Consider the following 26,988-nt stretch of genomic DNA (forward strand, 5'->3'; position numbering starts at 1 on the left):
TTCCCCGAAATGTTTCCCATTTAGCTGTCTAACAAATAATTATTGTTTATTCCTTCCATTTTATTCCTTTTTCTACGGTTTTCTCTAATTTTTTCCACTGTTCTCGGAGAACCTCAATCCTGATATAAGAGTGTGCGTATAATGTCATATACTTGTAATCATGGCCAATTAAATATTTTTCTTTCTTTATTCTTGATAAGCACGTTGTTAACATAAATTACACGGGCGCAATCTGTGGGCCTGTTCTTATTCACGGCTGTGGCTCTTTACGTCTTATAACATACTACTGATAAAATCATGAAGATAAATAAGCAGATTAACTATGAGTGCAAAACACAGTAACGTATTTCCTATTAACAACGAATTTTATTCAAATGACGAATTATTTATTTTATTCAAATGACGAATTATTATTATTTATGCAATATATGGCTTAATATATCATTCTTGGAAAAAATTCGCCATTTCTTTTACTAACACCTCAAATAAACTGTGCAGTGTAACGAAATATATTGGCAGTCATAATGCTTATTGATATTCTTTGCCGATTCCTTTTAAAAATATTATTATGATTTCAAGTTCTTCAGTCAATGTTTTTTTATTGTTGATGTTCTATTATTCGCAGTGTCGAAGATGTAAAGTATTCTAGATCGACGGAATTATAATTTTAAGGGAAATAAGAATTATTTCTGTGAAAAAAGACTATAGTAAAAGAAAATGGGAAATAATTTATGTGTTTTGAGAATAAATCAGGAACATTAAAATTAACAAAACGTAAAATTAAATAGATTCGATTATAAGTGAAGAATTAATTAAAATTTATCGCATGAAGGGATGAAACAGTTAAATTCCATTTCGTTAGTGGGTTTCCCACTAGTAGGAACAACAGCCACTGGGACATGGTAAAGCAGTGATTGAGCAATGACCCATGGGGGAATACCACTTCGAGGAGAAGGGGGCAAAAGCAGATCGCCGTTCCATCTCGTTACTCTGCCTGATTTCCCTTGCCCCTGGATGGTTTCGAAAGGAAATTCCTCATTCCTCCTACGAAAGACACGTTCGACCTAATCAAGACCTCTTTACACCTCGATGGACAGGATGAGGAAATTCGAAATGCTGTGGTTACTATGGTATCCTCATTCGCTAAATTGTACCTCACTTTTATTGTTTGAAGTCCTGTTGAACCGAAATGGTTACAATGGCAACAGTAAGTTTTTACTCATGCACATGTGTTTAAAGGTACTAACTATCATTCGAATTCCTTAATTTCGTCAATAAAATTATATCCATGCATCAGAATATGAAATCAATAAAAGAGCTACGAAAACAAACTGAAAGGTATGGAAAAGGTATTCGGAAATGTCATTATAATAAAAAAATTAAACATATATCTTTTTAAATATTTTTGTACTCATATTTCAGAACATATGAGGGAAATGTTATAAATTAGAGGCGCATTCAGTTTAAAATAACTGCCGTTTACGAAAAAGAGCTTTTTTATCTTACTGTGCTCTATCTTCGTGTATCTCAGAATAAAACCTTTTTTTTTTTTTTTACAATGGCTTAAATACGCAATGTAAATATTATACAAATTTATGATAGTTAATCAGAACCTTTCAAATTGCAAAATTTGTCTGTATTGATTTTGTTGATAGAAATACACGCATCTAACCAGTAAGCTTACAGCATCAACAAGCATATCACGTGTGAAGTTGCCTATGCACAGACATAATTCTAACAAGTAAATATATATAATTGAACTTATATTAATAAAATTAATATACGCGCGTACTGCATATGTATTAAATAATTATTAAATTCTCGAAGATTAATGGAAAAAATTTATCAAAATCTTCTGATCTAAAATCTTCCTGAAGAATGTACACCAGGGACTAGGGAGCTTCCAGGCTTAAGATACTCTTATTTTATAACGCCCCATCCTCTAGAGGCGCTCCAGGGAGGCATAACCCAGGAGGACAATTTTTGATGCATACAATCTGATAAAAAGTAAAACAAGTGTATAGTGACCAACAAGCAGTCACCAACAAAGAGAACATAGATTCATCGCAGACTGTACTTAAGTGTTGACCAAAGGGGGCCAAACCCCCATGGACAACCTTCGATATCTAACCATGTAATGCTCCCACAACCAAGACAGTACCAGTGTAGTTCCTGCGAACCTGATCCTACTACCGAATACACGATGATTTTAGTCACTGTGACAATTGATTATTTACTCCATAAGTCGAGTCTGTCTAGGTACAGGTACTAGCCAGAACGCCGGGAATTGCCCCCCCCCAAGTCGACCCTCGAGGGGAACTTCCTGAAGTCAAAAGAAAAATCTTTACGATCATTAGCAATACTAGCTTAATTCTTAAATTTTGATCACAATTTTACTAGAGTCTTTTTTATTATGCTATTAATGTAGTTAGTTACTTTCTCAGCTGCTTTACACAAACTTTTATGTTCTCTGTTAAACGTAGATTGTATTTCGTACGTAAGTAAAATTATTAATATTAAGGAAGATATTTGTTAGAAATCAAACAACAAAAATCAGCGTTATATTTTCGAATTTTCCCAGGACTAGTTTCGATGGTTTTACCGAACCATCATCCTCAGCTACAAAAGCGCAAATGAACGAGATACGATATAGTGATTGGATGCGAAATGATAAGAAAAAACTGACAAGAATCAAGCTACTGGCACCATCTGTTGATGAAACCAGAACTAAAATATTTTCTTTAAAAGCAAAAGGCAAAGATGGCTTGGAATTAGGGTCGTTAACTATAACAGCAAGATTTTTTTGAATGTGAAATGCCTCTAAAAAATCCAATTCACCAATGAAAGATGTTTTATGAATAGTTTTGGCTGCATAGAAATCTTCTATACAGCCAAAATTATTCTTAAAACACAAAAGTCTTCTGTTGCCCAGCATTGTTGGTCCGAAAATCACACTTTCAATTTTTCTGCAGCCAAAATTATTTAAATTTATTATTATAAAAAATTAAACCAAAATGATTACATTTCCTCAGATATTTGTACAGTATTACAATATCTCACAGTAGTTATCTTTTAAACATTCAAACGTTCAACAGAATTTAATTTAAAACAGCTAAAGAAAGCTAATCCACGAATTCTCTACAGTCAACAAGAGCAGTTTTCTAAACAAACTCTTAAAACAACAACTAACTGAAATGATCTTTGATCTTTGATCGTATCTTTATTTCTGGCCTCAACCTCCAAGGGTTTTTTACCAGTATCATAAAAATTACAACCATTATACATTTGCTAGGTTTAAAATTAATAAAGATGTACATTAGTACATCAGCACACAGAGGCGTCAAACAAAATGAAAGTTGATGAGTTTGTAAAGTCTGTACGAAGGATATTCTGCGTCTTGCGCTATGCTGGCAGTGAAGGCAGTCAGAGGAGAGTCATACTAACTGAATTGAGAGGTTTTCCTCCTTTTTAAAGCTTTTTAAATCACGCGCGAGATTGTTCTAGCAATTTCTCGAAATCAAAAAGAGGTACTTATTTATTAAATGTTAAATGCACGTGCTCTTTTATTTTTAATTTTCCGGCTTAGCTTTCTTTTAGTATTCGTCACGCTCAATCCCTGGACAGGAAGCCAAACTTACAACTAAGGCATAAATGCAATAATAAATATTACACTACAATAACAAAAAACATAAACGATAAATGCAGTAACTTAAACAAATCAAATGCTATCAAATACTAAATACAAATCAAATACACATTTACAAATAAAAAGGACCATGGTCTTACGCTATTTAGAATTGTTTAGACTACCTACTATGGCCATAGTAATGAGCTAACCTGTCGGGTAATGAACGACTTTAGGTTTACAGTTACGGACGACTTACGGATCCGAACCACGACATCATTCAGCCTGTTTAAGACTGTGTACGGACCATCCCAAGGTGACTGTTATTTCGGACAGAATCCTTTCCGTCGAGTCGATTTCCACAACCCCACATTGTCTCCTTCGTGGAATGTATGTCCAGTAGCTCTCGTGTCGTATCTGGTCTTCACTTTCTACGTCGCCACGTTGACTAGCTTTCGTGCAGAACGGTGCATCACTTCAAACCGAGCCTGGACATCTTGGATGTATTCCCCAGGCGATGAAGGCGCATTCGAAGGGCGACCAAACAGGCGGTCACAAGGCAGACGAAGGTCTCGACCGAAGAGCATCTGGGATGGAGAATAGCCGGTAGTTGGTGTTTCTCTTCGACCCTAGTATGATTTCGGTAGCTATCTGAGTAGAGTCTTTCACTAAAGACGTCAGCGTTGCGTTTCCAGATGGTGATCCCTTTTGAGAATGGATAGTCATGTCCTCAGATGCTGAAAGCAGTTTGTTGTTTTTGAAGTCTAAGGAAAAATTGTATTTTCTTGAAAAGTCCAATCCGAGTATGCATGGATCTGTAATATTCGCCACATATGCCGTGTGAATGGTAGGCGGCACTTCGAAGCATGATGTTCACTTTTAACTTCCCGGCTATGTCGATCGTATCACCAGACGCAGTCTGAAGGGTAACACAGGATGGCGTACAAATAAGTTCATCTTTAAACTGTTGAGCTAAATCTTTCGAATGATGGTAACATTAGCTCATGTGTCAATAAGCATATTTCAAGGAACTCCATTGATATTACCATTGATGGACAGTTCGTTACTGTTGGCACTCACTGTAGAAATCTTAAGCGCTTAAAAACAGGCTTTTTTATTATCTGGCAGCCTCCGATCCTCGATATGGTCATTAATTTGTTTCCTGCGTCGTTGCTGGGAACACTGTAAAAAAAAACCTCGAAGTTTACAGACAAAAGTCTTGTATAGTTACAGAAATGCGAACAATTACGAAGGAAATACCTGTAACGAACACAGAACCAAACGAAACTGTAAACTCTACAGGAGTTTTTCAAGAAGTTTTGCTTGGATTTTGTCCGTAGCGTGTGATCACGTGGCTTAAAACGACTGAGAGAGAAGAACCAATCAGGAAGAAGGTGGAAAAACAGCGTCTTAGCGGGAGAGTTCAACGATAGTCGCCATGCTAGCCATTATTTTTGCTATGGTCGAGGTAAGTTCGAAATAGTGTTTGATGTGTATTTTACTAATTTTATGTAATGTATTTGTTATGTTCTTTACACTATCTATAATTAAATTCTTTTAATGTTTAGCTTATAATTCTAATGCTCCTAAATAAACCTGTGTTGAATTATTGTTAGAGTTCAAATCACAGAGCTTGTGTTCCATTTAGTAAAATAACAACTTTTATTCGTTACATCTGCAGGTGTCTGCAGTTAAACTGCTCATATTTATAAACAGAAACAAATTTGTTAATATGTTAGTTTAAAAACAAATAAGCTTAATATTAATGTTCTATCTATAGTCTAATAATTTCTCATGTTAAATATTTATGTATCTTTTAAAACATATCGCGTTAGAATATTCATATTTTTCATTTTGTTGACAGATGTAACATTATTATTTCATACATGTTATCATTAATCCCAGCATGAACTGCTTTAGAATATTTTTCAGAGCATTATTACACTATGTATGTTATTATTAATCTCAACGAAAAAGAAAAAATAAATGTAATATATTTAAAAAATTCGACAAAATAACTTAACATACATTAAAAATGGAATATCATTTCATTAATACATGCGATAAGTTCGCCTTAAAAGATTATATAGTCGGATAGCAATTACATATTTGTAAAAGTATTCAATGTATATTATTTTTTGTGTTAAAGATAGTTTTAATCCAGGACAGTCTTTACCAACTTATAAAGCATCTATTAAGTTACATTATAACCAACATTTACAAAAGGCAATCGAAATGCCGTGACTTTGACATATTTTTAACTATGATGTAACATACTAGGAACATTAAAGAAAAAAAATTCTATTTTTTCCTTTATGCTTGTTGAAAAGTAAAATATTAATAAAATGGTACAACATTCGTTCTAGTACTTACAATGTAAATTTACATATAAATTTACTATAAATTTTGGTGCAAAGTTCATTATAAAATGTATTTGCTAATATTTAATAGTTATAGCATTCAATATCAAATCATGGAAATATTAGTAATGATACGTCAGTTGCATATATTAATTTCAATACTCAGCTCAATGCCAAATTTCTTCTATATCTGAGATAACATGTATTTTTTGAGAATAATTCTTTTGTGTCATCTTTTCATTTAAAAATCTCTTTGAGATATATTTTAATGTGAATTATTTTCAAAATTATCCTCATTAGAATGAATGTTGTTCTCTTTATTATGTTTGAAACTGCCGTTACGCTAAAAAATATATTCAGAAAACTATTTATTGCTGAATGTTTAAAATAAGTTCTACTGCTCCTTTTTGACAAAGAGTATCCATTTGAATTGCAGTTGGTTTTAATTAATCGTTGGTTGTATTTTTAAGAACTACTTGATAAAATTCAACAAATTAGTTCAATCTATGAGTTCATCTGAAAAACCTAAAATTTTTATTCCAATTCTGTCATGTGTATATATTTCAAGAATGAAAAAGAATTACAAATTCACTATCCAACAATACTGAGTAATATGTTGTTGATATAGCCAAACTTAAAATGACCCATTTTAAAACCAGATTAAATAAATCATCGCGTATTTTCGGTCATCGAATTTCTTTGGTGTTAAAAGTGTCATAGATTTAGTAAATCCAAGGGTCAAGGTAAGCTCAAATATTTTTTTTTTCATAGTTCATATTTGCTAAGTTATAAATTTTGCTGATGCAAAAGTTATGTAACTTATGCAAACATATGCTTAAGAGTATTTGAACTAGTGTTGAAAAATCACTGGAATTTAAAATGTAATTGACAGTATGCCTTAAAGCTTGTTTTGGTAAAAGCATATTTATGGGTGCCCCTTGGCAAAATTTGGCGATTTTTGGCAGTACATGGATACCGAGTTTGTGCAATTCTTTGACCATGTTATTTTGGCTTGTGTAGCGACGATTTGTGTGCCAAAAACCGCCGCTACACGAAGACAGATTGCACATACTCGGTATCCATGTACACATCGACCTATTTTCACTTTAAAAAAAATCTGTGAATTGTACAAACTTGGCATCGCGCACTCCCTTGACTTTATCCATGTACACATCGACCTATTTTCACTTAAGAAAACATCAGAGAATTGCACAAACTTGCGCTCACTTGATAATACAGGGAGCACCCTTCAATATACTCTAACTGCTGTTTTTCATAAATTAAAACATTTTAGGCATTTAAGATATCTTCCTGTAAGTTACAACTAAATGAATGACTCTTAAGCATAAAAATTTCAAATTTTTATGCTTAAGAGTAGAAGGAGTTATACACTTTTTAAATAACAGTGTCAGAAAAATATACTTTTTAAAATATGTAAACCATTGTTTGAAGTATAGAAAAACCTTCCTTAGCAACTATACCTCTTTAAGTGATTATGTCAAGTATTCTGGTGATACAAACATTGATATTAATTATCACTGAGACTCATGCTTTGTGAAGTAACCACCTCCATTAAATATCAAAATTGTACAAAATTATGGAAAAGTTATAGAGTGGTTTTACTGTATACTTAAAGTATATCATATCACTGTTAGATATTGATGATGTAAAAGATATTATCTAATCATAAATATTTCAAGCATTAAATAGCTTAGTGTAAGTCAATAAGTTTTCAGATTCTGACTTTGTACCCCGTCTTTCACTATGTAATATTTTTCTAGCAACTGTGTTAAGTACCAGTAAGTAAGTTTCTGTCTTAAATACCACTTAATGTAATCAGGTATCATCTGTTCTGTCTGTAAAACTTAATTGTAATAAGTGAACAAATGAATATCTGTAAAACTAAAGATGACACTCTATGTAAAAAATACAAGTATTAAAATGTCTATGAGAGGAACATTTAAAATATTAAATCCACGATCAATTTTTGCGACATCTAAGATAGAAAATACCCAAACTGACTAGTTAATTCAGAGGATGAATGCATGTAACATCATTGTTCATGTGTTTGTTAATTGTGTAAGTATTGAAGTTCATGCATTAATTGTTGATAACTATATTATTGGCCTTATATATATATACTTGCATTTCAAAATTTTGTATATTTTGCCAGTGAGCTAAGTATTAAATGCTGTTACGTATAAGTTCATATTATGTGGAAAAGTAGTTTTTGATCTAACACTTTCTGAGAATTTTTTAATGTTGATCATCAAGCTTAAAGCATATGGCTGAAATTACCAGTATTAACCATAATTTAATTATTCTCCTGTTTCAGCGTTTCTCAAACTTTTTTCGAATAGAGATTATGTGAATTATCATAATTTGTGAATCACCTTGCTGCTGTTCCCTTCGAAAGCAATTTTTTAGCATATATTACTACTAGTACACTTATATTTTAATATATAATTAAAATCCATTATATTTCATAATTAAGTCCATTGAAGAAAAGTTATATTTCTAATATTTCAAGATTATTAATGAGAAGGATGATTTGTAATTCTTGCATGGCTCTTCTATATTTGGATATATGATGGTAAGACCACAGTCTTAGTGGATATATGATAGTATATTTGGATATATGGTGGTAAGTACCACAGTTATAGTGCTTTAAATCCATCTTTTACTGCTAAGACTGAGTGGGAAGTCTGTAAGTAGGGTAACCAATAATAAATTTCATAAAATGTCTATCTTACGAGAAAAGGTGATAGATGATTGTCATATGTAACTTTTTAAACTCTGAGATTTTTCAACTAAATTTTTTTGTCTCCTTTGGAAACTTCAGAGGACCATGAGGGCAAGCTGTATGATCCACAGATTGAGAAGTGCTACCTTAATACATTTCAATTTCTAGAGAAATTAATCTTAAAAAAATATGATCATTATTAAAACTACTTTACATATTTATTTTATATTACAAATAAATATAGTAAATATCTAATAAACCTCAAATTATTTTCTGCAAAATGAATTATTTAAATTTGTACTGTTTTTGCTTCAAAAATGGATGATACATGCAATTTATGATTTCATGAAAGGACCAAAAGGAATCTTGTTTGCAATTTAATTATTTAATTTAAAAAAAGATTTAAATCATTTGGAATATGTGCAAGTGCATGCAATTATTATGAAGAGATTCTAAATTAAAATGTCACATAACAAATTTAGAATATGTTATGTACTTCTAACGAATGTGATTTTTTCTTTATTTAGGAGCCATGCTTTGAATCCTAAGAAGAAGAGGACTGCACCTTCAAAACTATGAATAATTAAAAATAACAATAATATAAATTTTACCTATTTTTTATTTTATTTTCCTTTTGGATAGTTTTCAAATAAAAATAAACCTATTTTTGTTTCTATATTCTGTGTATTGGAATAAAGAGTCGAAATCCATTGCAATATCCAATATTTTCAAAATATGATATTTTTTGAAATAAAATATATGATTATGGAATATTACGTTAAAATGAAATGGTTCCTTATGTAACCTGTATGTTACACTAAAAGGCTTCATCGAATACTTGTAAAGTAATGAGCAAATACTAAGTTAATATCTTGTGTGAATGAATATTATCTTACAGAATTTTTTATTCCATAAAAATCTATCTAAAAATATAATTTTGTTGAATGAAGATTTAAACATTTTTCCCGAAGATTTAAAAAGTCGTTTGAAATAATGATAACAAAAACATTAATCTGAAGCATTTAATAAATGAATAGAAAATTTTGAGAACAATTAAATCATCCACAGGAATTTTGAAATAATCATCGTATTTTTGACATCAGTTAAAGAAAGAAAATCTGAGTCATTTTGATTATAGTGATAAATTAGTTCCATTAATAGTAGGATAGAAAATTAAAATTTTAAGGAGCCATTATGCATTATCAATTTTTCATTAAAAATTTTTAGTTTATTACTACTATCATATCAATTATTAATGCTGAATTCTTTATCTTCAGTTTTTACATTCTTTTCTTAATTTTCTAGGCATAGCAGAGAAAAATATAATTATAGGATCAAGGAATTTCCAAATACATTATATTTTCTTCCTTAAATTTTTAAGATCATTCTATATTCATCATGTATTATAGACACAGTATCAGGGGATTCTGTTCAATTTTTCAGTTAGAATTTGGGACGAAGTTGTGAAGTCATACCTACATTAAATGCTTGAATTGATTATTTGAAATATGACAAAGCAAGAGAGGGCCATCTGTCCAAGGAAAGGAATATTTTAAGGAAAACTTCATGTTACACAAACATTTACACAGGCAGCCCATTCTCTAGGATTTAAATCTAGAGCCAAATGCTAGTGTTCAGCTTACTGTCTGGCTGCCTGTAGGCAATAAATGTTTTAGTAGAAGGAATACTTGAAAAATTAAATTTAGGACTAACTAATTCTTCAATTTTGTATTCAATGAGAAGAATGTAATTTATTAATAAAGTTTTAAATCTGGGAAAATACCTGTACAACTGTCCGATTAATTAATCTATTATTTCAATTAATGGTCAGTAGCAGAAGAGATTAAAAAGCATTTATGCCTAAAAGAATTATATGTTGTAATTAAAATGAATAATGCAATTAAGCATGAAAATAATTTTGGATAACTTGTGATAACTGAATTTAAGTTCATTGTTGAGTTACATAAGTAATTTTTTTTTAGAATTTGAAAAAATATTTAGAATTGTTTATTGAAACAATTTCATTAAAATATTTTTTTACTGTAATCATATCCAATTGCAGTCTCTTTAGATTACACTGTTGGGTATAAGGAGAATGATTTGGTTTAGTTTACTTAAGTATGGCAAAGCACACTAGGACTATCTGCCTAAGTGGAGAAATGCCTTTGTGGAAGACTTTCGAAGAGAAACTGACTTATATACATGTTACACATGGAGAAAACCATGAAAATACCCATACAACCAGCCCATTCGCGGGATTTGAACCTCGGACCGAACTACCAGTGTTCAGCGGGGGAATTCTAGAACATTACTAATTTATTGCCAAAAAACCATTAAGTCTAATACACAAGTTTTTTTTCCAGCTATTTCGTGATGCATATGTAACTTTGAGATGTCTTAAAATTCAATAAAGGAAAGTAATGCAGATGTAAGAAAAACTTAAATTTGAGCTTCTTTTTAACATTGGGAATATTTTGAAAGAAAATGTTGTATATCTTTTAGAAAATCTAAGGTATTTTTCCTTAAAAAAAAAAAAAACTTAATATTTAAAGTTACATAACTTCCCTTTCCCCACAAATAAATAAATGCAACATATTTTGTTACAAGCAGTAGCTGTAGACATTTCACATAAAACATATGTTCTACATGTGTAATTATTTATAGTAATATTACAATCAAAATATTTAATATTTAGGAATACATCATTTTTGTATTTTGTATTAAGACAAATATGTTCTATATGCATAATTATTTGGAAGAACTTTTAAGTAAATTATCTGCAACTTTTACATATATATCCTTTAAAATTTCACATGAAAATACATGTTCTTACATAATCACTTGCAATAACCTTACAAGCAGAACACTAGTAATCTACAAATATTCCCTTTAGTAATTCTCATTCAAAAATCACGATCTACTTACACTATTATTTCCTGTAATCTTTACAGATGTTTACATTGGTAAATCACATATGAAAAACATGTTATACTTACACGATAATTTCCTGTAACATTACAGATCTTTGATCTGTAACCTTTACAGGCATATGCTTCGGTAATCAACATACAAAAACTTTGTTATGCCTACAGAATAACTTCCTGTAACATTACATGTCAAACATCTGTAACCATTACAGGTATAATCTCTGTAAAGTTACTAAGAAAATTCCTGTTTTGATTACTCAAATAATCCATGGCATCCCAGTTTCCACGACTTTACTTAGTAACTTTACAGATTTTTTTTTTACAGTGAAATGATCTTATTTTCCGTACCCTGGGGTTTTCTGCAATTCTTTCGTACGTGGCCTTCAGCTCCACAGTTCCAGCACTTTGGTTTTTTGTCACTAATGTTTCGTCCGATGGCATTTGAATGTCCTTTTAACACGTCTATCTTCCTTCTTATGTGGCCTTAAACACCGCAGTTCTAGCACTTTAGAATTGGTTTCTTTTCACTTCTGTTCTGTCTCAAGCTACAGACTTGTCTGGTAAAATCATCTGTTTTATTTTCCGTACCCTGAGGTGTTCTGCAATTCCGTCGTATGTGATCTTCAGTACCACATCTCCAACATCTTAGAGCCACTTTGTTCTTAATCCTTCTCCATATCAAAGCGTCGACTTGTCTGGATAAATCATCTAAGAAGCCATTAATTGATCCCCTGGCTCGTAGACTCGCATAGCTCTGACTGCGTAAAGATCTCTACGAGTTGCTTGCTGGGCAAACTCGAATTTCACAGCGTACAACAGAGCGCTTTTTATGTTCTTGACATCCGCCATTCGCAGAGCTTTCTCTATTTCAGGATCCAGGATGCCATAGATGAAATATTACGGCGACAGGATTTCTCTTCTTTCTGTGGGGCACTCCGAAAAGGCGAGACGTGACAGCCTTTCAACATCTGTAGCGAGTTCCTGGAGCGTTTCCGTGGTCTTCTGTTGGCGCGATTTTAATTGAAGCATACTGTAGTCTTTCAAACATTTCTCTCCAAACCGCAGCTCCAACGCGCCTGATAGAGCTTCAAAGTGTAATCTCTGGCTTTTGGGAAGAATCTGCAGGATATCCGCTGTGTCTGCTCTCAGAGAAGCGGCGAGATGACAAGCCTTAGCTTGGGAATCCCATCCATTCGCATCCGCAACTACAAAAATTGTGTCCTGTACACTTAATACGAGGTCTTTCCATCATAAGTGGATAGCTTCAGAGAGGGACGAGCATACAAAGGTAAAAATTTGAAACAATCTGAATTGTTCCCTGCCGTTGCTACGAATTTCTTTGAAGTATCAACTTATTTGGCAACTGCAGAAACCTATCATAATTTGTTGTTTGACGGCAGAAACTCTCTCTTCGATATGTTCTTTTACAGAAGAAACTCTTTCTTCTATTTCTTCTTTCACCGAATAAACTCTTTCCTCGATTTGGTCTTTTACAGAAGAAAGCTCTTCCTCAGTTTGTCCAACTTTATTTTCAATCACGTCCATTCTGTTTTCCATAGCCTCAGATTTGCTTTCTGTTATGCAAATAACTTCTCTTTTCATTTCTTCTTTACCTGCTTCAATCTTTTCTTGACCAGCCTGAACGACATTCATTTCTTCCTTAACGGATTCTTGGCCAGCGTCCATCTTTTCCTGACCAGTTTCATCTCTTCTTTCATGTCTTCTTTAAACGAGGCAAAGGCTGATATAAACTGCCTTAATTGTTCTTCCATCACTCTTGTTATTGGTATTCAAATTCCACTTCTGACACCAAAAATTTTTGAGTGCGTACGGGTTCGTTATGAATAGAATGCACAAGTCCAATGAAAAATGAATAAAATTTATTATTATAAAAAATTAAACCAAAATGTTTAAATTTCCTCAGATATTTGTACAGTATTACAATATCTCACAGTAGTTATCTTTTAACTACTCAAACGTTCAAAACAGCTAGAGAAAGCTAATCCGCGAATTCACTACAGTCAACAAAAGCAGTTTTCTAGACAACTTTGAAATCAACAACTAACTGAATTGAGAGGTTTTCCTCCTTTTTATAAACTTTTTAAATAAAATTTTATAAGCGAGATTGCTCTAGCAATTTCTCGAAATCAAAAAGAAATACTTATTTATTAAACGTGCACGTTTAATTAAATGCACGTGCACGTTTATGTCCCATAAAAATTACATATTTATAACAACAAAATTATTAAATTTTCATGACATTTATCATTCTCTATAAAATGTTTAAAATTTGAAAGAAATTGCTGGTTAAATGATTAGTACTGCACTTTAAATGCAGAAGTACTTATAAAATGCAACTAAAACATTAAGACCAATAACCCATAATATCTCATTAAAATGTCTATGTTTTCAACACTAAAAAATCCTCTACTGGGGTGTTTTTGCATCAGAAGTATTATAATGCTCAATCTTTCATAATAGGTCCAGAATTGATTTAGAATGTATTTGATAAAATACTGCATGCTTCCCATTTAGGGAATTTATTCACTTTCATGAAATACTACAAATTACGTGATTACATTCCGTTACATAAGACAAAGTCTAAGATAATTCCACAGGTCACCAGTTTTGCTTATAATACGGAGACTAATTGCTTACATTACCAAATATGTAATTATTTCTGAATAATGAAAATAGTAAAAACGTTTGTTTCAAAAATTAAAAGAAGTCGATGGTTTCCAAGTTCGATGTTATTTTTTCTCGCTTTTCATTTAATCAAGCTTTTATTTTATAACCTTACTTCCATTAAAAAAATATTCATTGACATGGTGATTAAACTTAAATGTCTGCAATAGCGAAGAATTCACAATATAATTATTAAGACCAAATATACGTAAGGTATATTTAGAAAAAATTATATAACTTCTGATTATAGGCGTAAGTAAGAGACATGATGCGTTAAATATGTGCATGTGACTTCTCCAATTCATGAAGCATATACTTTATATCATTTCTGTAGAGGGATGAATTCAAATTAATAAATTTAATTAAACTCGTTAGCATGGAGTCAAGATCCAGAGAGAATACCCGTCTTCGATTCAGAAAGTAGCACACTTAGAAAATTAGTTATCAGTAAAGCTCGGTGTCGCCGAGACTATGTTTCGTTAAGCGTGCGTATCTTAATGCGGTAAGTTTAATCAGTTAAATCCCTGTAAGGACATCAATCAATTGAATCCCATCCAGGGACGAATATATATATATATATATATTTTCTTAAGAGAAATACTTGAGTGGCCTAAGCGGATATGAAGATAGATGAAATCTTGCAATATATCCGAAAATAAATTTAGTTTCCAGTGGCTGCATATGACAAATTTCTGAGGCGATTTCACAAAACTGTAATATGATTCAATATAGCATCACTATATTTGTATTTCAGTAAAGTCTATATTTGTATTTTTAAAGTCTTAAAATTTAGCACCAAATTATGATTCAATAAGATTCAATGCAGTCAAAAAATATTACTACCGGTAAGCAACAAGAAATTGGTTTGGTGCTTAGTTAAATAATTATTGTAAAATTTCTAAAGGCTACCTACTGAGAACAAAAAAAAATATGATGGAATTTTTGATGCATTTTGGTTCGTACGTATACATCATATGTAGAAGAAACGAAGAAAACTTCAAACAAGCAGCCAGCCAGTTCATTCCTCGCTGCGAATTAATAATGAGCTGCCAATGTTCACGCTCTAGTCATTGAAAGGGAGAGAGTGGAGATACTCAAGTCCAGTTACAGATAGCAACTTCATATTTATGCTGGCGTAGCATATATGAAGAAAAATATAATTTAAAAAATTCTGAAAAAGTAAATGCTTATATAAATCACTCCATATACTCATACATCATTTCCCCATGATTGTTGAACAATAGGAACATATACAGAGAATTTGCTACTGATTTTTCAGCATGCATCAATGTGAAAAATTAGATCAAAAAATTATTCAGTCATTTTTAATAGTTTTTTCGCATTTAAAATTTGACAAATTTTCAAGAGGCAAGTTTTATCATGGCATGTTTTAAACACTTGGAATATTTCTATAGCAATATTTGGGAATACGTCTTATATTTTACTTACAATTCCATCCTAAAAAGTGTGCTCAAATAATTTTAATTGATTTTGGTTCCTCAAGAAGTTAGATATCGGTTGGTTAAAGAGATAACGTTTTGAATCATCCATTTTCTCCAAAGGAAAATTATTGTTAAAATCGAAACTTCATAGAGGGCAAGGATAATTTCACGTACGATTTTATGATAGAAGAATAAAACAGTTTAGTTTCTTTGAATGCTTCTATATTGCATGTTTTGGTTTCACTAAATAATTCTAAATCTTACTTTTCGTGCTATTGCGTTTAAAGTTTAAAGTGAATTATGAAAAATGGCCTTAAGAATTTTGCAACATGTTGTTTTCCCTATATTGTTTTCCCGACTTTTCCAATATTTCAACAATCCCTTCAAAATTTAATGATTCTAAAATGACCTTCTATTTCGTCTGTTTATATTAAATAAATCGTATGTTTATATTGCTCACATTTGTTTCCAAATCAGAATCATCTATCAATTATTTGAAACTTTCAGGAACGTTTCTTCACCGCTCTCAATTTTTTTTAAACCTACTATGAAATATTGCTAATTTCTAGATTTTTCAGTTAAGATGCGGCATTTTTATTCTTCCTCTAAATCGATATTTATTGTACTTTATATTTGGAAACTCGCAAATCGCTTATTATCAATAAAGCTAAGGCGCGTGCTTAAGTACCCGAAGTGAAACTTTCTTTGACTATTCTAAAATTCTATACAGGCATTCTAATTTCTTGCGTAAGTTAGCAAAAGATAATTCGTAACACTAGAACGAAATTGGAAAATTAGATTATTTAAAAAGATGGCCACTAATAAGAACTAATTTTGTTACAAGCAGAAAGATTTTGAATAGTGGAAGAAATCTTTTTTTATTATTTCATTTTTACCTCTTTGAAATTTTCCTTTTGGTAGTAAAATTTTGTACCGCTTATATTTTATTAATTAATCGCTTTAAGCGCAGTAAAAACAAAAAAATTGAGGATAAAAAAACATTGTATCTATAAAAAAGTCGAGCTTTACGTCTGAAAGTAATGCTCATTACTAAATTTAAAACTGACTGAATTTTGTGTATTCTGCATAAGATATCAACTGTAGAAATATTATACAAATTTTATTTATAATTTATTTGCACTCATATTTACTTTTTTGTATTTATTAAATATTATACATCACTAATTTAGCATAAATAGTTATTTTATTCATTAATTCATTCATTATCATCATCATTAATTACCATTCATTATTATCATCATTCATTAACTCATTTATCATTAATTTATTCATTTATCCATTTAAAAGTTTGCGAAATTTAAAATTTTAAACAATAACCCTCCAGGTATAGTGCCCGTGATAACTTATATTGTTGGACTCATCAGTTTGGAATGTTACGAAAATGAAAATGAAAAATTGAGGTTTTCTTGACTAAAATTCTTTTCATACACGAGTATCATTGATAACATAACTTTATACATGTGTTAAAAAATAGGATAAGAAAAGCAAATGTTGGTAAGACTGACATATAATACTCGCAAAGAAAAATAAACTATATTTTCTACATAACATCTCATAGTGTCAAACCACTGAAAAAAAAGCGACCTCGTATTTCTTTTATATTTTAATGCAAGTAGTTGTATTTCTTGCCTCACCCTTTTTTCAATTGTTCAAAGCATTGAAAACTTTAACAATAGTATAGTAATAATTATTTGCACATAGCTTAAACAAGAGTGTGTAATAACAGTGAATTATTTAGTGCTTAGTCGAAAACCGTAGCAAGTATTAGTAATGAAGTAGACATTCAATTATTCTTATTCCCTTGATGGGAGTGGAGCGCCGGTCATCCTTAAATCTTTAATGATTTGTCATCTGCATAGTCACCTGTATTAAATGTCAGGATTTTCTGGAACTCTTTTCGAGTGATGACAGATAAATAGGCAGACAGAATAAGCATGAAAATTCATCAACATGAAAGGTGGTCAATCTTAATGAAACAAAAGCAAAGGGGAAAGCGTTTAACAACCTGACAGGTTTTTCTAAACTCGTATTTGTGTCATTATAAAGTCTTGTAAAAAAACTGTCAAAGTTTGGTAGCGATAAATCTTAACTATCACATGCCTGTATTTATTAAAGTAAATTATTAATTTTACAAATGAGATTTTACATAAAGAAAAGACATAAATGTAGAGAAGAATACGCGTAAATGCATATAAATACACAAAACCAATAAATACAGAGGCAGTTTGCACAATGTTTTGTGCATTTCTGTGTGTATTTTCCTATGTTTTCGATTATAATGTCCTTTTCTTACTGTCAGGCATTATCTTTATTTGTTGCTATTTTTCTCTTTTATTACTAGTTTTCTATCCCTTTCCATAATTTATGCACTACTTTGGGTCATCATTAAAAAAAGTTACTTTTATATCTCCAAAGGCTCAAGGGACCATTAGGAAAATATCAGTAAGCATCAAAGAAATTTAAGCAAATGTTATAGACTTGTTATTTTGCAGTGTTTCAAGAGGTTTAGCTATAGCTGTACAGGTATGCGTTCGTTAACAAGAAACCAGCAATAAACATAAATCTTTTAATGGAGCCTTTTTAGATTCTATAAAAGTAGTTCATAGACTTCTTTTATTTGAAATTTACCGTAATAAACAGACTTTTTCCAATTATAAATATTAAAATAATATATTCTTCATAAAAATTGCAAAGTATGTACATTCATCTCCTATTAAATGATTAAGATAAAGAATTCGTCAACATAGGATGTTGTTAATAATCTGCCTAAGGAAAACGCGATAAACATCATAAATTGTAGATTTTGCATATCTTAAATCTTTGTTTATTATTTTCTCTCTTATTAATATAAGAAAGCTAAAAACCGTTTCAATATTTAGTTACTGGATTTCTTCTAAAAACCATAGATTTGACATTTGGAATAGTCGTAAATTTGGGTACTTTATTTGGATATTTTTTATTTTTTCCATGAAAAAATAATGTGTAGTATATTTTTATATTATTATGAATTACATTCATTTTTTTTTTGTGTGTGTTCAGAGGCGGTGATTTCATAAATTTTATAATGCTCTTAGTTACAAAGTAAAAATAGTTTCACCTAAGGAAAGAATAAAAGTCCTAACATTCCATGGAATATATATTTAACTGCACCATATTAAAACAACTGCTTAACTGTATCAGGCAATAATTTAATTTCCAAGCGAAGAATTGTTGCCATTTGGAACATTTTGGGTTTATTTTTGCATTTTTCATTCTTAAAATCTTCAAATACGCATTGCACGTTACTTTTTGTCTTCGCTGAAAATATTACAATTTGCTAAAGCTTTTATATCTTAATAAATGTTTAAACATAAATGTACAAGTTACTGCTTGGAACAGAGCATGATGTTTTACGTTTAACCCAGTCACTATATACAGGTAGGATATTAAGGTAAGATAATAATTTAATATAATAATATTAATTAAGTAGATTAAACTATAATTAATTAATTATAGCTTTTACGCAAAGCTTATAATACGGCCTTTGGTACTTTTATTAATTATACTAAAGTCGGTACAAACTGATGTAATTAAAAAACATCAAGCTATTATTATTATTAAAATTTACACATTGTTCTTAAAAGTCCTTTTTGTTTTTATTTAATTTTTTAACAATTTTTACTACAATAATAGAAATGAAGGAAAATTCTATGCGGATGTGCGACGAATTTCATTTTTGCTAGAATGTTTTTTTTTTTATAATTATAAATATTTAACAACTAAAAATATTCTTCGAAAGTTATAGAAACAAATAGCTTAAGGTGTTTAAAATAAAATTAATTTATTATTTCTTTCTAACGTGTAAAGAAATACAAACTAGAAATTCCAATATATTGTTATTGCTTTATGGTTAATAAACACAGTTTTCCCAATAAAATAATCAGTAAATGATATAAAATCATTTGTCGTTAAACTTGTTTCGTATGTATTATTTTTCCAAAAGTAAAAATAAGAGCATTTAAATTTTTTCTAACATCACTTAGCATTTACTCTAGATGAATAAGAAAATGCTAATAACATTCAGATAACGTCCTCAGAGCAGGAACAGAACGTCTTCAGAACATTAATATTACTTTTCTTATGCGATTGTAGCGCAGTATTTTAGTGCTTGTTAAATTAAATTTGGCAAACCTAGGAAGTTAACATGATAATTAAATTCGGCTTTAGAGACAAATGACTCTTTTTTATTTCATTAAAAATAAGTCTGGTAATACTTTTTCCTTAAATTAGTAAAAGAAATTTTTGAGATACGCAAACTCTCAGAAGCTTAAATATTCAAATTAATGCGCTTTCAATTACTCTTTTTTATAGATTCGAAAGCAGTGGAATGAGAAAAACAGTGTTCAATAACAGCAGAAAGTAAAAACATGGCAGGATTAAAATATTCACAAACAGTAGTGACAAAAGCTTAACACTGCATTTCCAAGAAATAGGGTAAAAAAGCAAAAATATCATCAGTGATTTACATCTCAAATATGTCGATTCCTCCAAGATTCATGGCTTCGTAATCCTACCTGATTCACGAGAATTAAATTTTTATCTCCATTTCATGGGTAGACTACATTCTGACACATTATCCTATTTCTAACACTCAAAAAATAATCTTGTTTCTTAAGTATCACAAAATAGTGTGTGAATTTCTTCCTAAAACAAAAAGTTCTGAAAAAAAGGAAGTTCGAAACAAATGGGAAAGATAAGTTTCCTGTGACAGTTTTATACAAGTGGAATAAAGAGGGTTTTGAAATGACAGCTAAATGTATCTCAGTTATTTTGAATCCCATTTTCATATTTATATATTAAACTCACAAATACGTAATAGGAAATAACTCAAGCAGAATATTTGAAAAGATGTAAAAACAAAGTATTTTTCCCAGAGAAGATATATTTATTAAAGTAAAGAAATCTTTAAAAGTATACGTCTGCAAATTAAATTTGGTAAGAGATGATTTCGAGAGCATCGCAATGAATATTTTAGGATTTATTTGTAAATAAGGTATACAAACAAAACAAATGATTTCCAATTTCAGTTTAGTTTGATAATAGTTTTACGTCAGGAGCAGACATGTTTTGAGAAACCGGGGAAATATATTAGTGCATTTCAAAAGCAATGAGTTCCCTTTTTATGTACAATGAGTTCCCTTGTACGAAGCAATGAGCAATGAGTTCCCTTGTAGCAATGAGTTCCCTTGTACGAAAGCAATGAGTTCCAAAGCAATGAGTTGAGTTGTTGTAGCTTGTTCCAAAGCAATGAGTTCCCTTGTACGAAGTAAAAAGGAAGTATTGTAATCGCGAAAAGTTTCAGGCAGCATATTTCAACAAAAATATCCATTTTGACCGCTATCGAATGCAATTTAACGATGTTTTTGCGTGATATCTGTACGTTAGGACAGAATAAAATAATCTTTTCCTTCCAAAAATTATAAAATTGCTTTAAAATTAATTCTGAAGAGAATTTTTCGTGGCGTCTGTACGAACGTATGTACGTACGTGCGTGCGTACGTACGTATCTCGCATAACTCAAAAACGAGTAGCGTCAGAACGTTGAAATTTTGTATATAGGACTGCTATAACGTGTAGATGTGCACCTCGTATTTTGGTTGCAATCGGCCGCACCAAACGTATATAAAAATATTTAGATATATATCCACTCTGTTAACCGGCTCAGTGATCTCAGTTTCTTTACTCTTATATGTTTGTAAAATGTACATTTTTTGCTTTAAAAATGATTGAATTATGTTTTTTTTTTATTTTCCGGTTAAGGATTTTATGCCTTTAGTAAATCTGTGTGCAATATTTTTAGAATTATCAGCAATTTTAAAGTTGTTTAATTGCCGCTAAGCCTGATTTTAATGGCGGCCATTGATGTTTACATTTGAAACAGGAGACTAGTGGATTTGTTGCCAATCTAGAGAAACTTAACTTCGCAACAACAAAGATAACGCATTCATTTATTATTGCCAATTAAATCATGCTTAATTCTTTCTGGAATTTTTTCGAGGAAATATGTGTTTAAGATTTACTTCGTAGTTTTTAATATAGATATTTTGAGTTTTTATGTATTTTTGTCTTCTCGCGAAGTGAGAACTGAATTAATTAAATGAGAAATACTCAATCGTTTGTGAAAAACTGTTTCTTTTTTGCTTTGTTTGCTTAATTTCTTTTATACATCATTCTAGCTTTATTATAGTATTTGAATAGAACATGTGGCAACGATTAGATAATTCTATTCTTTAAATGATATAAATTTTGTGCATTATGAGTTATAATATGAACGAAATATATACGTTAACTGTTATATAATTATTGGATTATGTAACAGTTAACTTAGTTTCCGTTATATAATTATTATATAAGTTAACTGTTATATAATTATTAATACTGTTAAGTGAATCTAGCGCCAGAGTGTCGCTATGGTAAACAAATACTAGAGTGAATTTTAAAGAATGCATTTATTCTATTGTGGTTTATGCGCTGTCAGGGAAGTAGATTTAATTCAATAAGTTTAAATGAAATGCAAGAAAAAATGCGTATAATTTAATATTCCAATACAAGGAAGTCATGTGGTGTACACATCAGATTTTTTTTAGAAAAGGAGTAACACGCACAAACGGTTCTGACTTGTACCTTCTAAGATGGTGTTTTAAAACTGCATGAAGTTTAATTGTACTATATTTTTAAAATGGCGAATGAAATCTACTATATTTGCTGTGATTTCTCGTCTGAAAGCAGAATATGGGTGTTGCTCGAAAAGAAATGTAATTAACTATATCATATATTTCGAGTACAAATACGGATTTGTATGGAATAATGACAATTAAGCTTGAGTTTTAAAGATAAATACGTTATGTACTTTAATTCACATAAACTAGTATTTTCGCCATCTTATGTGACTAAAATCTTATACTTGTTTGTTGATACTTAAGCCTTAGAAAAAGAAAAAAATATTGAATATTATCTGAAAACAGACATGAAGTTTCCCCCAAAAGCTAAGAAACCGTGATGTAAAGAAAACTTTATTTACGTGCTTTCTTCGCTAACAATCAATAACTGACTCATGGAAAGAAAACTAGAAAGATTTTAATTCCCTAAAGTAAACATCTTGTTTTAAGTGACGATCATGTATTGCACACGTAGTTTAGGAAACATTCATTTTTCTAATGAGAACAATATCACTTGTAGTTATGGAACATTAAATATATTTGTTTTATTCTCTATATCTTGTTCTCTGTTTAAAAGTGCATAAATTCTGTAAGATCTCTATGGGTTCATCCTTCTTAGAGGAAATATTCAAGAATGTTCTTAAAACCTTTTTTCAAAAGAGAATACAGATAAATGATAAATTATACAGATCTATTGAAATGCTTCTTTTTTCTTTTTTTTACTTCTTTTTTTTTCTAGCCCAAAGAGGCAATTTGCCCAGAATGTATATTAATTTTGTTTTGGTATTTTGCGTTGATTCATTATAAACGACGAATCACTTTTTAAATTGTTGCCACCAAATATTAGAGCCCTGTATTATAGTTAAAGAAATTAAATAATGAAGAATCTTCGTAAATGTATGTGTGTTTCTCACATAAACACCGGTACTCAGAGCCATCAAAATTTGAATAACTTTTAATCATCTACCGAAAATGGACATCTCGAAGCCCTAATTTGGAATTTGAAATTTTATTACAGATTTCATATTCTGTAACACTTTAATGAATTTTTTATTAACAAACTCAAGGATTTCAAACTAGCAGTGGCAACACTGTACGAAAAAGCACATTTTTATCTCCAACGCGTGAACTGTATATCGCAAATTCTAAAGATATGCTCGTTTTTAAATTATTTTGCGATATTGCCGTTGAATTGAGTTTTATGGTTTAAGAGCAAAGAACAAGATATTTAATAGATAAAGGTAACATACAAAACGTTAAAAAACACTTCTTTGGGCGTAATATAAAATTTGAAAGCTTTAAGATTTTTTCAATGACTATGGATATTTTATTTCCAGAACTTCGAAATCGGAAGCCGTAGTTGCGTCTTTAATAAAGAAATCGGAATTTTCACTTGTAGCAACCCTGATGATGTGCTTGCTTCCATCCTAGCGAAGTTTACTGTTCTCTTGGACAAGATGAAATAAATATTTTTGTGTTATTGTAGAAGGATGTTTGAAGTTCGCTGTTCGTATTATAATCGGATGTAAATTTCACAGACAGGACAATTTCTGTTGCCATTTTAATAACTAAAATTTCCGTATGGAAAATTATATTTTTTTTTAGCATAGGCGTCCTTTCCAGTGATTTGTTAAGATTTTCGTTTTTATAGGGGGAGTCTGTTCACAAATTTTCAGCAGTTTTTTTAATTCATCCGTAAAAACCATTGAGTATATATGGATATCTCTCAGGGTCTTTAAAGTAAATTTGATGTTAAGAGAATTTGCCGGGAAACAGAAATAAGTGGATGTTACAAAAATTGTTTTCGGACCATACATAATATATACGCATAATAAAAGCAAATTCAGAGAAGTACTGATGTAGGAACACTGAGACGTAGAAACGCAGAAATACTGATTATGTGGATACTTGATAGCTTAGAACAGGGATCTCCAAACTACGGCCCGCCGGCCAAATCCGGCCCACCAATGTCATCAGCCTGGCCTGCCATCAGTGTCATCAATCCAGTCAGAACAATAATAACTTGGTTTTATTTACTTGCTAGTTTAATGACAAGTGTCTACTTGTAAAAATTACAAATGAGATTTAAGTTACAGTGATTTTCCACTGACAGTAGTTTGCAGTTGTGGACCACTTTTACTTGCACCAATAATTAAAACGAGATATAAGATGCCCATCGGTGAACTTAGATCTGTAAAATATTCTTTGTGTACTTCATTTGAAGAATGTTTTCTCATTCAACTAAGTAGTACCAAAAACAGAAAACAGGCTACGAGGGCAAATTATCAAATTGTATGAGTGGAAGTTACTTATAAAATTCAAAAAAGAAATGAGATTGGTTATTTACTCTTAATTATATCACTGCACTGTAAATCAATAATTTCCATTTGATGTTCTGGGGCTAAGGTTTCAATGTCAGTATTTGATTTGAAAAAATTTAATTTCATTCGCAATGTCTTCAAAGTCTGAGAAACGAGTATCAAAATTCATCTTCAAAGCAATAAAATCTTCGATTGCAAAATCGACGGGAAATTCAGTCTCAGAAGTGTGTCTGAATATTTCACATGTTTTGAAATTTCTGAAACAGTTTTTCATAATTGTGATTGAAACAGTATTATTTTCTGCTAGAAAGATTTGATATTAGTGAATACATCAGGGAGAAGCTGTTTTTCTCCTTGTAGCTAAAATTAATTTCGTTCATATGTTTTGTAAAATCTACATAGAATGCTAACATAAACAGCCATTCGCTGTTTTCTAATGAGAATGCTTACGTGGATTTTTTCTACATTACTTGACTGCGGTTTTCAAATATTATCATTTTGTACATCTCACGAAATTGCTAGATTTTATGCATTGCATGGTTATTAATAAGATGCAAGAGTGTTTCTGAAGCTATTTTCGAGCTTTTCTCTTCTTATGCCATAGAATGTCCTGTTCTACAATGAATGCAGCATCGTTTGAGAATGCAAAACTCTTGCGTGATTTAGCCGTTGATGTGATATGATAGAATTAAAGATAAGAATCCACATGTACACTTTCGAAAACTATCCTTGGTTACATCTTCTAAGTATGGTGTTTTTATTACATACGGTGCTGCTGTGTTGTTAGGGATGATATTATGCTGCTTCAGTTTTGCATGATAACAAAAATGTTTTATGTTATAATGATCTCAGAACTTGATGCACGATATACCGGCAGGTGAAGTCGGCTTCCTTAAGTCAAAACAAAGCAAAGCATATTGAAGATATTGTGAGTTACTATTTTAAATTGCCCTCAGGAGTTCGTCTATAGTATGTGTTGTTGAACGATTTGGTGTGAATCTATATTAATTCTCACTTATTACATGATATTTATAAAAATAGTGTCTTTATTCTTCCCGCAGTAACTTTTACCAGAACTTTACCAGTTGACTGAAAACGTTTGTTGGGTCTTGTGAGAAAGGACCTGCACGATATTGGTAATTTTTGGGACAACAGATTGATAAAGCCTGAGGATAAAGCCTAAAGGAACTTTGCAGATGATTCCTAGTTGAAGTCATTTATTTAATAAGTTTCAAAGTAACGAAACTGTCTGTTGAACCAATTTTTAAAACCTCATTATTTGTCCATTTCTATTTGGAAAGATTTTCAGGAGATTATCAGGCAAACCTATTTTCCTGATATCCTGATATCGAACCTTGGTCGAAATACCAATAGTCAGGGGTTTTAATCACTCAGCTACCGGTGGGGCTAATCATAAACACTACTATTACTGCTGTAAAATTATCTTCAAAAGCTTAATTTGTCTTTTAACCTCTCTTTCATATTTTGCTTACTGGTCTGCGTAATTTAAATACACTGATTTTTTTTCTTCAAATTGAACGTTTTTCATCTTTCTTCTGAGTGCTTGATTTTATTTTTGAGGCACGTAGTTTGGCATTCTACCAGTTTACTCCTTGGATGTTTGAGTTTGAATATTTTACTGCAATGAGTGTATACGATTATGAGTGTTTGAGTTGATTTCTCAGACGATGTTTACGTTTTCTATTTCATCTATATATGGAATGTGAATGTTCAAGATCGGAATAAATTTCTTGTTGCTGTTGTCAATGATTTTAAAATTTCTTGCGTAACAAGATTATGCATTAACCATTTCAAAGTTTTTAAGAGAAGCAAGTAACACATCTTTGTATCTTTCCTCATATTACTCCAATGACATAAATAACACAGCAACTTGGACAAAAAATGTATTAATGAGATTATCTAAAACAACTGCCATTCATTTTTATTATTATTTACCTATCCTGAAGAATTAGTTTTACAAGTACTAAACTGGCGGTAAACATTTTAACATCTTCATATCTTTTACTTCTTTTACTTATGGAATTTTTAGTAAATCTGATTTCGCAAACTGAGATCTTTTATATTCTTCTGATATTGTCCAAACTTTAGGAAAATAAAGTAATAAAATGTAATTTATATATATATAATATAACACTTTATAACATT

At 30.7% G+C, this 26,988-nt stretch overlaps 1 protein-coding gene and 1 long non-coding RNA gene across 3 annotated transcripts in view; both read left to right on the top strand.

The window, feature by feature from the left end:
• LOC118194999 (cell adhesion molecule 1-like) overlaps positions 1 to 26,988 on the top strand; it is a 308,441-nt gene that overhangs the window by 125,418 nt on the left and 156,035 nt on the right. The window lies entirely within an intron of this gene.
• Positions 5,012 to 9,499, top strand: LOC146999116 (uncharacterized). The gene is made up of 2 exons (XR_015039446.1): positions 5,012 to 5,093; positions 9,256 to 9,499. It is a non-coding gene; the product is annotated as an uncharacterized LOC146999116 (long non-coding RNA).

Source organism: Stegodyphus dumicola, chromosome 1 (genome assembly GCF_044657685.1).
Source record: "Stegodyphus dumicola isolate Sdum_Otavi_A_Nest chromosome 1, ASM4465768v1".
Taxonomy (NCBI): Eukaryota; Metazoa; Arthropoda; class Arachnida; order Araneae; family Eresidae; genus Stegodyphus; species Stegodyphus dumicola.